At 41.6% G+C, this 10,304-nt stretch overlaps 1 pseudogene; it reads right to left on the bottom strand.

The window, feature by feature from the left end:
* Positions 1-8,868: 8,868 nt before the first annotated feature.
* On the bottom strand, positions 8,869-9,760 carry LOC133228454 (craniofacial development protein 2-like; annotated as a pseudogene).
* Positions 9,761-10,304: the final 544 nt, after the last annotated feature.

Below are 10,304 nucleotides of genomic sequence, written 5' to 3'. Positions count from 1 at the left end.
CCTCCTCTTCTCCTTTATCCATCCATTTATGCACCCTCTCCCTCTTGTCCTTTTTCATTCATTTCTCCTTCCTTCACTCCTTTCCCATCTCCTTCATCCTTCTTTCTTCCTCTCTGATCCCCTTTCCTTCTCTTCCCTTCTTCCTTCCTTCCATTCTTATTTCATTTATACTACTCTTGTTTCAAAATGTTATCTTTCTTTCCCTCTTTCTTTCTTTATACTTTTTCTTTAGTGTTTAACACTGCCTTCTCCTCTTAAAATCAGTTCTTTATACCTGTATATTTACCTATCAGGCTGTCTCTATATCCAGCTATCAATCACTTTCTGTCTTTATTTTAAAGACTTCTACTTTTTAAAATCACACATACCACACATTTGTACTTGATATTCTTGCTGATCCTTCCTCTCACTCTCACATTCCTTTTCCTTCTTTATGTAACTCTTTCCCCTACTGATTCATCCTTTATAAACATCCTTTTATTTCTTCTTCCTCAATTATTTCCTTGCTTCTCCCCCACCCCTACTCCCTTCCTTCTTTTACTAGTTCCTTTTATTTATTTTTTTTAATTTTATTTTATTTTTAAACTTTACATAATTGTATTAGTTTTGCCAAATATCAAAATGAATCCACCACAGGTATACATGTGCTCCCCATCCTGAACCCTCCTCCCTCCTCCCTCCCCATACCATCCCTCTGGGTCATCCCAGTGCACTAGCCCCAAGGATCCAGTATCGTGCATTGAACCTGGACTGGCATCTCGTTTCATACATGATATTTTACATGTTTCAATGCCATTCTCCCAAATCTTCCCACCCTCTCCCTCTCCCACAGATTCCATACGACTGTTCCATACATCAGCGTCACTTTTGCTGTCTCGTACACAGGGTTATTGTTATCATCTTTCTAAATTCCATATATATGCGTTAGTATACTGTATTGGTGTTTTTCCTTCTGGCTTACTTCACTCTGTATAATAGGCTCCAGTTTCATCCACCTCATTAGAACTGATTCAAATGTATTCTTTTTAATGGCTGAGTAATACTCCATTGTGTATATGTACCACAGCTTTCTTATCCATTCATCTGCTGATGGACATCTAGGTTGCTTCCATGTCCTGGCTATTATAAACAGTGCTGCGATTCCTTTTAAAAACTTCTTTTCATCTCTCTCACTTAGTATAATGTTTGTTCTGTCTTACTACTGGGTTCTCCTTTTTAAAATTATATCTATCTAGCATCTATATAAAAAGCCTCTTGAAGAAAGTGAAAGATGAGAGTGAAAAAGTTGGCTTAAAGCTCAACATTCAGAAAACGAAGATCATGGCATCTGGTCCCATCACTTCATGGGAAATAGATGGGGAAACAGTGGAAACAGTGTCAGACTTTATTTTTGGGGCTCCAAAATCACTACAGATGGTGACTGCAGCCATGAAATTAAAAGACGCTTACTCCTTGGAAGGAAAGTTATGACCAACCTAGATAGTATATTAAAAACCAGAGACATTACTTTGCCAACAAAGGTCTGTCTAGTCAAGGCTATGGTTTTTCCAGTGGTCATGTATGGATGTGAGAGTTGGACTGTGAAGAAAGCTGAGTGCTGAAGAATTGACGCTTTTGAACTGTGGTGTTGGAGAAAACTCTTGAGAGTCCTTGGAATGCAAGGAGATCCAACCAGTCCATCCTAAAGGAGATCAGTCCTGTCTGTTCTTTGGAAGGACTGATGCTGAAGCTGAAACTCCAATACTTTGGCCACCTCATGCGAAGAGTTGACTCATTGGTAAAGACTCTGATGCTGGGAGGGATTGGGAGCAGGAAGAGAAGGGGACAACAGAGGATGAGATGGCTGGATGGCATCACCAACTCGATGGACATGAGTTTGAGTAAACTCTGGGAGTTGATGATGGACAGGGAGGCCTTGCATGCTGCGATTCATGGGGTCACACCGGGTGACTGAACTGAACTGAACTGAACTGAAGCATCTATATATCTAATTGCCTAGCTGTCATCAATCTGCCTATTGGTGTAGTTCTGACTGACTTCTTTTTAGGGCCCTCCTCCTGCTCTGTGCAATTGTACTTAATTTTCACAGTAGCTCCTCCTTTTAAACTCCTCTGTGCATCTCGCTGTCATATTCTGCTTTTCTATTTTGTCACTTTCCCCAGTCTCATCCTTTTTAAAAGTCTTCACTTTCTTTCCTACCTCTTTCCATCCCCACTTCATTCCATCCCTTTCTTTTTTCTTCCTTTCTTCCTTCTTCTTCCTTCATTCTTTCCTACTCACTCTTTCACTTCCACTTTCATTATTTAACTCGTTCCTTTTTTGCACTAGGTTTTCTTTATTGGCTCCTCCTTTTAGTTTATTCATTTCCTCTCTTGCTTTCATTATTTTTTGCAGTAACATTTCTTACGCCTCTTCCTTATCAAACATATTCTTTCTTCTCCTCCTTCTGTATAGGACATTTTTCTATACCTAATCTCCAGATTCACTGGTTAAAAATTAAAATAAATGGAGAAGAAAAAAGAATACAAATAAATATTTCCAAACCCTAAAATAATTAAAAGATATAATAAGGACACTTGTAACACTTCAGTGCTAGCTAAATTTTGAAAGTTATAGGACATATTCTAAGTCTTGAATAATGATTGTTCATTCTTTGAAAATTTCTCAGAAGTCCCCTAGAACTTTTCCAGATCTGATTCTTTATTTTTCAGGTGCCAAGATGTCTGTTGCAGATTTTAGGCTCCAAAGCTTTCCTAGTAGTAGAGTGTACTAAGACTTGCATTTTTTTAATCTTAGCTCTGCTACTTACTCACTGTTTGACTTGGCAATAGTAAATGCCTCAGTTTCCTCATTTGTAAAATGTAAGTAATAATCCCCACCTCATAGGGTGGTTGTGAGGATTTGAAGAAACATATTCATAAAGTGCCTAGCATAGGGCCTGGCCTGCTGTAAGCAGCCAGGACATGGTTGTGTTGTGGTGGAGGTGGAGTTGACAGTGGTGATGGGTGTTGATTGTCTACAAAAGAAAATAGACAATTTCCTGAGCTTCACTAATTGAATGTGGGAGAAGGGCTTTAAGTGGTGGTGTAGTGCCTTTTGGTTGATCTGGCTTGGATTGCCCATTGGAAATATTCATTAATCTTTCAAGTTCCCTTTACTCCACACCCTCTCTAGCAATTATTATTGGTATACTTTTTTGATGATGACTATTCTGACTGGTGTGAAATGGTACCTCATTGTAGTTTTGATTTGCAATTCTCTGATAATTAGGGATGCTGAGCATCTTTTCATGTGCCTGTAGGTCATCTGTATATCTTCTTTGGAACAATGTTTATTTAGGTCTTCTGCCCATTTTTGATTGGATTGGTTTTTTTTTTTTTAATATATTTATCTGTGTAAGCTGTTTGTATATTTTTGTAAATTAAGCCTTGGTTGGTCACATCATCTGCAAATATTTTCTCCCAGTCCATAGGCTGTCTTTTCCTTTTGTTTATGGTTTTCTTTGCAAGAGCTTTTAAGTTTAATTAAGTCCCATTTGTTGTGTTTTTAGTTTTGTTTCTATTACTCTAAGAGTAATTTTTAGAAGACTTAACTAACTAAAATACATATTTTTCAAAATATGCCTGCTTTTCAGGTAATTCATCTGTAATTTCAGATAGTTTCATTATTCTAAAGCTCTACTAAATGGGAGATTAACGAGGAGAAAGTTCATGGATAGACTTGGGAGTTACCTCAATTCAACGAATATTTGTTGAGAACCTACTATGCATCAAGTCCTGTTTTGAACACTGTATGAGAATAGAAAACTATGGATAAAATACTCCTATCCTCAAGGACAGAATGTGAAACAAACATAAAGTAACTATAATATAAGGCAGGTCATAAGACCTGGCAAAACCATAAGCTAAAGATATAATTCAGAAAAGAGGGGTCACATCCAAATAAAAACAGTTCAGTCACCCAGCCATATCCAACTCTGCGACCTCATGTACTGCAGCACACCAGGCCTCCCTGTCCATCACCAACTCCCAGAGCTTGTTCAAACTCATGTCCATCAAGTCAGTGATGCTATCCAACCATCTCACCCTCTGTCATCCCCTTCTTCTCCACCCTTCAGTCTTTCCCAGAATCAAGGTCTTTTCCAATGAGTCAGTTCTTTGCATCAGATGGCCAAAGTATTGGAGCTTCAGCTTCAGTGTCAGTCCTTCCAATGAGTATTCAGGAATATTCAGGACAAGATGGTGGATTAAAAGGATGTGTGCTCATCTTCTCATGAGAGGACTCCAAAATTGCAACTCGCTGCTGAACAACCATTGACAGGAGAATGTTGCATCCCACCAAAAAATATACCCCACATCCAAGGAGAAGCCCCAGCAAGATGGTAGGAGGGGCAAAATCACATTTAGAATCAAATCCCATACCCACCAGAGATGCTCGGAGAGCTCAAACAAAACCTTGTGCACACCAGGACCCAGGGACCCCACAACAGACCGAGCCAGATCTGCCTTTGTGTGTTTGAGTGTCTCCTGTGGAGCCACAGGTCAGCAGTGACTGGCTGCAGGGACAGAGACTTTGGCTGCAGCAGACCTGGGTCACCCAGAGTGTGGCATAAGCCCTCTTGGAGGAGGTTGCCATTAGCCCCACCATAGAACCGCCAAGCAGATGACCAACAAACTGCAGAACAATTATACCAAAGAAATTCTCATACTTTTAAGAAAGTTCTAGGACTCACAACAAATTTCCCAACTTGGAGATCCGGCAAAGGGACTGAGAACCCCCAGGGAATTTGACTTTAGAGGCCAGTGGGAGATTGAGCCAGACTTGCCTATGAGTGTCCAGGAGTCTCCCATGGAGGCTGACAGTTTGGCCTCAAGCCAAGCAACAGGGAGGGAACACAACCCCACCCCTCAACAGAAAATTGGATTAAAGATTTACTGAGCATGGCCCATCAGAACAAGACCCAGTTTCCCCCACAGTCAGTCTCTCCCATCAAGAAGTTTCCATAAGCCTCTTATCCTTATATATAAGAGAGCAGACAGAATGAAAACCACAGTCACAGAAAACTAACCAAACTGATCACATGGATCACAGTCTTGTCTAACTCAGTGAAACTATGAGCCACGTCATGTCAGGCCACCCAAGACAAATGGGACATGGTGGAGGGTTCTGACAAAACATGGTCCACTGGAGAAGGGAATGGCAAGCCACTTCATTATTCTTGAGAACCCCATGAACACTATGACACTGTTCATAAGATATGAAGATATGAACAGACGTGTCATAAGATGCTTTTCACTGTCAAAAGATATGACACTTAGAGATGAACTCCCCAGGTCAGTAGGTGCCCAATATGCTACTGGAGAAGAGTGGAGAAATAACTCCAGAAACAGTGAAGAGAGGGAGCCAAGTGAGAACAGAGAGGGCTTAAAAATCTGCATGGATGCACCAAGAAGTTGGATAGAATTTTGGCAGGTAGCAATGGAGAAAGGTTATTTCTAGCAAATGGAACAGCAAGAGCAATGTGAAAAGTGAGAAAATGTGGCATACTATTAGAAAAAAAAAATATGCTGATAGGTCAGTAAAGATTTGGGGTGAAACAAATTCAAGATAATGTCAGTAGCTAATGAGAAGACAAAATATTGGGGCCATCACATATCAACGGAAGCAATTAGATATGGACCACAGGATTGCAGGGTAATGTGGTTAGAGTCAAGTTTCTTGAACTTTTCCAAGGGCCCAAATGTTCTTAAAGGATTCTGTGGGAGAAACTGCCCTGCTGGCCTCATGTTATTCCCCTAAATGCCTCATTTTCTCTGGTAGTTATCAGAACTAGGAGTTGCCCAGTATATTATCAAGATTAAAATTTAAAAATTGTTCCAGATATGCCTCATTTCCAAAGTAGTTACAGTCCTCCACAAAATGTGGATAAATATTTTAAAAGATCAAATTGTATTCCGTATGCTCAAAATCACATAGTGCTTTCTTTTACAAAACAAAAGATCATTTTGTACTAAGAACCCCTGTTCACAGTTTGTTTCTCAAATTTCTTTTAAACCTATTGCCCCTTTCTAATAAACCTAAAACTCTCAGGCCATTTTAAATTCTGTTTGAAAGTTCAGTGTAAATAAACACTAAGACTACATAAAAAATAATTTTATAACTAAATACATTTTTAAACTAAGTATCCTTGTTTGGATTCTCATGTCACCACCAGCTACCTACCAGAAAACATCCCCTAACACATACACACACCAAACTCATCCACAATATTTGAAATAAACAAAAAAACACAGACTCTAAAACAGTGCCATTGCTTACCAAAAGAGTGCTTTGCTGTCTGAGAGCTAATTCCACACTCAAAGGAGGGAAAATTTATTAAAATTCCAAATCATCTACACTAAAGGAAGGAACTAAAGGCAAATAATAATAATAATAATAACAATGAAGAAACCAAAAGTCATATATTTCTTACCTTGGAATGCTAACTGATAATTTTCTAATCGTGTTTAACCTAATCTATTATTGGGAGAAGGCAATGGCATCCCACTCCAGTACTGTTGCCTGGAAAATCCCATGGATGGAGGAGCCTGGTAGGCTGCAGTCCACGGGATCGCTAAGAGTCAGACATGACTGAGCAACTTCACTTTCACTTTCCACTTTCATGCATTGGAGAAGGAAATGGCAACCCACTCCAGTGTTCTTGCCTGGAGAATCCCAGGGACGGGGAAGCCTGGTGGGCTGCCGTCTATGAGGTCGCACAGAGTTGGACACGACTGAAGCGACTTAGCGTCAGCAGCAATCTATTATTCAGTTCAGTTCAGTTCAGTTAGGTCGCTCAGTCATGTCCTACTCTTTGCGACCCCATCAATCGCAGCACACCAGGCCTCCCTGTCCATCACCAACTCCCGGAGTTCACTCAGACTCATGTCCATGGAGTCAATGATGCCATCCAGCCATCTCATCCTCTGGCGTCCCCTTCTCCTCCTGCCCCCAATCCCTCCCAGCATCAGAGTCTTTTCCAATGAGTCAACTCTTCACATGAGGTGGCCAAAGTACTGGAGTTTCAGCTTTAGCATCATTCCTTCCCAAGAAATCCCAGGGCTGATCTCCTTCAGAATGGACTGGTTGGATCTCCTTGCAGTCCAAGGGACTCTCAAGAGTCTTCTCCAACACCACAGTTCAAAAGCATCAATTCTTCGGCGCTCAGCCTTCTTCACAGTCCAACTCTCACATCCATACATGACCACAGGAAAAACCATAGCCTTGACTAGACGGACCTTTGTTGGCAAAGTAATGTCTCTGCTTTTGAATATGCTACCTAGGTTGGTCATAACTTTCCTTCCAAGGAGTAAGCGTCTTTTAATTTCATGGCTGCAGTCACCATCTGCAGTGATTTTGGAGCCCCAAAAATAAAGTCTGACACTGTTTCCACTGTTTCCCCATCTATTTCCCATGAAGTGATGGGACCAGATGCCATGATCTTCGTTTTCTGAATGTTGAGCTTTAAGCTAACTTTTTCACTCTCCTCTTTCACCTTCATCAAGAGGCTTTTGAGTTCCTCTTCACTTTCTGCCATAAGGGTGGTGTCATCTGCATATCTGAGGTTATTGATATTTCTCCCGGCAATCTTGATTTCAGCTTGTGCTTCTTCCAGCCCAGCATTTCTCATAATGTACTCTGCATATAAGTTAAAGAAGCAGGATGACAATATACAGTCTTGACGTACTCCTTTTCCTATTTGGAGCCAGTCTGTTGTTCCATATCCAGTTCTAACTGTTGCTTCCTGACCTGCATACAGATTTCTCAAGAGGCAGGTCAGGTGGTTTGGCATTCCCATCTCTTTCAGAATTTTCCACAGTTTATTGTGATCCACACAGTCAAAGGCTTTGGCATAGTCAAGAAAGCAGAAATAGATGTGTTTCTGGAACTCTCTTGCTTTTTCCATGATCCAGCGGATGTTGGCAATTTGATCTCTGGCTCCTCTGCCTTTTCTAAAACCAGCTTGAGCATCAGGAAGTTCACGGTTCACGTATTGCTGAAGCCTGGCTTGGAGAATTTTGAGCATTACTTTACTAGCATGTGAGATGAGTGCAACTGTGCGGTAGTTTGAGCATTCTTTGGCATTGCCTTTATTTGGGATTGGAATGAAAACTGACCTTTTCCAGTCCTGTAGCCACTGCTGAGTTTTCCAAATTTGCTGGTATATTGAGTGCATCACTTTCACAGCATCATCTTTCAGGATTTGAAATAGCTCAACTGGAATTCCATCACCTCCACTAGCTTTGTGATGCTTTCTAAGGCCCGCTTGACTTCACATTCCAGGATGTCTGGCTCTAGGTCAGCGATCACATCATCGTGATTATCTTTTTTGTACAGTTCTTCTGTGTATTCTTGCCACCTCTTCTTAATATCTTCTGCTTCTGTGAGGTCCATACCATTTCTGTCCTTTATCGAGCCCATCTTTGCATGAAATGTTCCCTTGGTATCTCTGATTTTCTTGAAGAGATCTCTAGTCTTTCCCATTCTGTTGTTTTCCTCTATTTCTTTGCATTGATTGCTGAAGAAGGCTTTCTTATCTCTTCTTGCTATTCTTTGGAACTCTGCATTCAGATGTTTATATCTTTCCTTTTCTCCTTTGCTTTTCGCTTCTCTTCTTTTCACAGCTATTTGTAAGGCCTCCCCAGACAGCCATTTTGCTTTTTTGCATTTCTTTTCCATGGGGATGGTCTTGATCCCTGTCTCCTGTACAATGTCACGAACCTCATTCCATAGTTCATCAGGCACTCTATCTATCAGATCTAGGCCCTTAAATCTATTTCTCACTTCCACTGTATAATCATAAGGGATTTGATTTAGGTCATACCTGAATGGTCTGGTGGTGTTCCCTACTTTCTTCAATTTCAGTCTGAATTTGGCAATAAGGAGTTCATGATCTGAGCCACAGTCAGCTCCCGGTCTTGTTTTTGCTGACTGTATAGAGCTTCTCCATCTTTGGCTGCAAAATCAGTCTGATTTCGGTGTTGACCATCTGGTGATGTCCATGTGTAGAGTCTTCTTTGTGTTGTTGGAAGAGGGTGTTTGCTATGACCAGTGCATTTTCTTGGCAAAACTCTATTAGTTTTTGCCCTGCTTCATTCCGTATTCCAAGGCCAAATTTGCCTGTTACTCCAGGTGTTTCTTGACTTCTTACTTTTGCATTCCAGTCCCCTATAATGAAAAGGACATCTTTTTTGGGTGTTAGTTCTAAAAACTCTTGTAGGTCTTCATAGAACCGTTCAACTTCAGCTTCTTCAGCGTTACTGGTTGGGGCATAGACTTGGATTACTGTGATATTGAATGGTTTGCCTTGGAAGCGAACAGAGATCATTCTGTCGTTTTTGAGATTGCATCCAAGTACTGCATTACAGACTCTTTTGTTGACCATGATGGCTACTCCATTTCTTCTGAGGGATTCCTGCCCGCAGTAGTAGATATAATGGTCATCTGAGTTAAATTCACCCATTCCAGTCCATTTGAGTTCGCTGATTGCTAGAATGTTGACATTCACTCTTGCCATCTCTTGTTTGACCACTTCCAATTTGCCTTGATTCATGGACCTGACATTCCAGGTTCCTATGCAATATTGCTCTTTACAGCATCGCACCTTGCTTCTATCACCAGTCACATCCACAGCTGGGTATTGTTTTTGCTTTGGCTCCATCCCTTCATTCTTTCTGGAGTTATTTCTCCACTGATCTCCAGTAGCATACTGGGCACCTATTGACCTGGGGAGTTCTCTTTCAGTATCCTATCATTTTGCCTTTTCATACTGTTCATGGGGTTCTCAAGGCAAGCATACTGAAGTGGTTTGCCATTCCCTTCTCCAGTGGACCACATTCTGTCAGATCTCTCCACCATGACCCACCCATCTTGGGTTGCCCCATGGGCATGGCTTAGTTTCATTGAGTTAGACAAGGCTGTGGTCCTAGTGTGATTAGACTGGCTAGTTTCCTGTGAGTATGGTTTCAGTGTGTTTGCCCTCTGATGCCTTCTTGCAACACCTACCATCTTACTTGGGTTTCTCTTACCTGGGGCGTGGGGTATCTCTTCACGGCTGCTCCTTACCTTGGACGAGGGGTATCTCTCACCACCACCCTTGCTGACCTTCAATGTGGGATACCTCCTCTAGGCCCTCCTGTGCTCGCGCAGCCACGGCTCCTTGGACGTGGGGTTGGTCCTCCTGGCCAACGCCCCTGGCCTCGGGTGTAGGGAAGCTCCTCCCGGCTGCTGCCCCTGACCTCAGACGTGGGGTAGCTCCTCTCGGC

The sequence above is a fragment of the Bos javanicus genome, chromosome 17 (genome assembly GCF_032452875.1).
Source record: "Bos javanicus breed banteng chromosome 17, ARS-OSU_banteng_1.0, whole genome shotgun sequence".
Classification (NCBI taxonomy): domain Eukaryota; kingdom Metazoa; phylum Chordata; class Mammalia; order Artiodactyla; family Bovidae; genus Bos; species Bos javanicus.
Note: the sequence above shows the minus strand (reverse complement) of the source record. Positions and strands in the feature narration are given on the sequence as shown.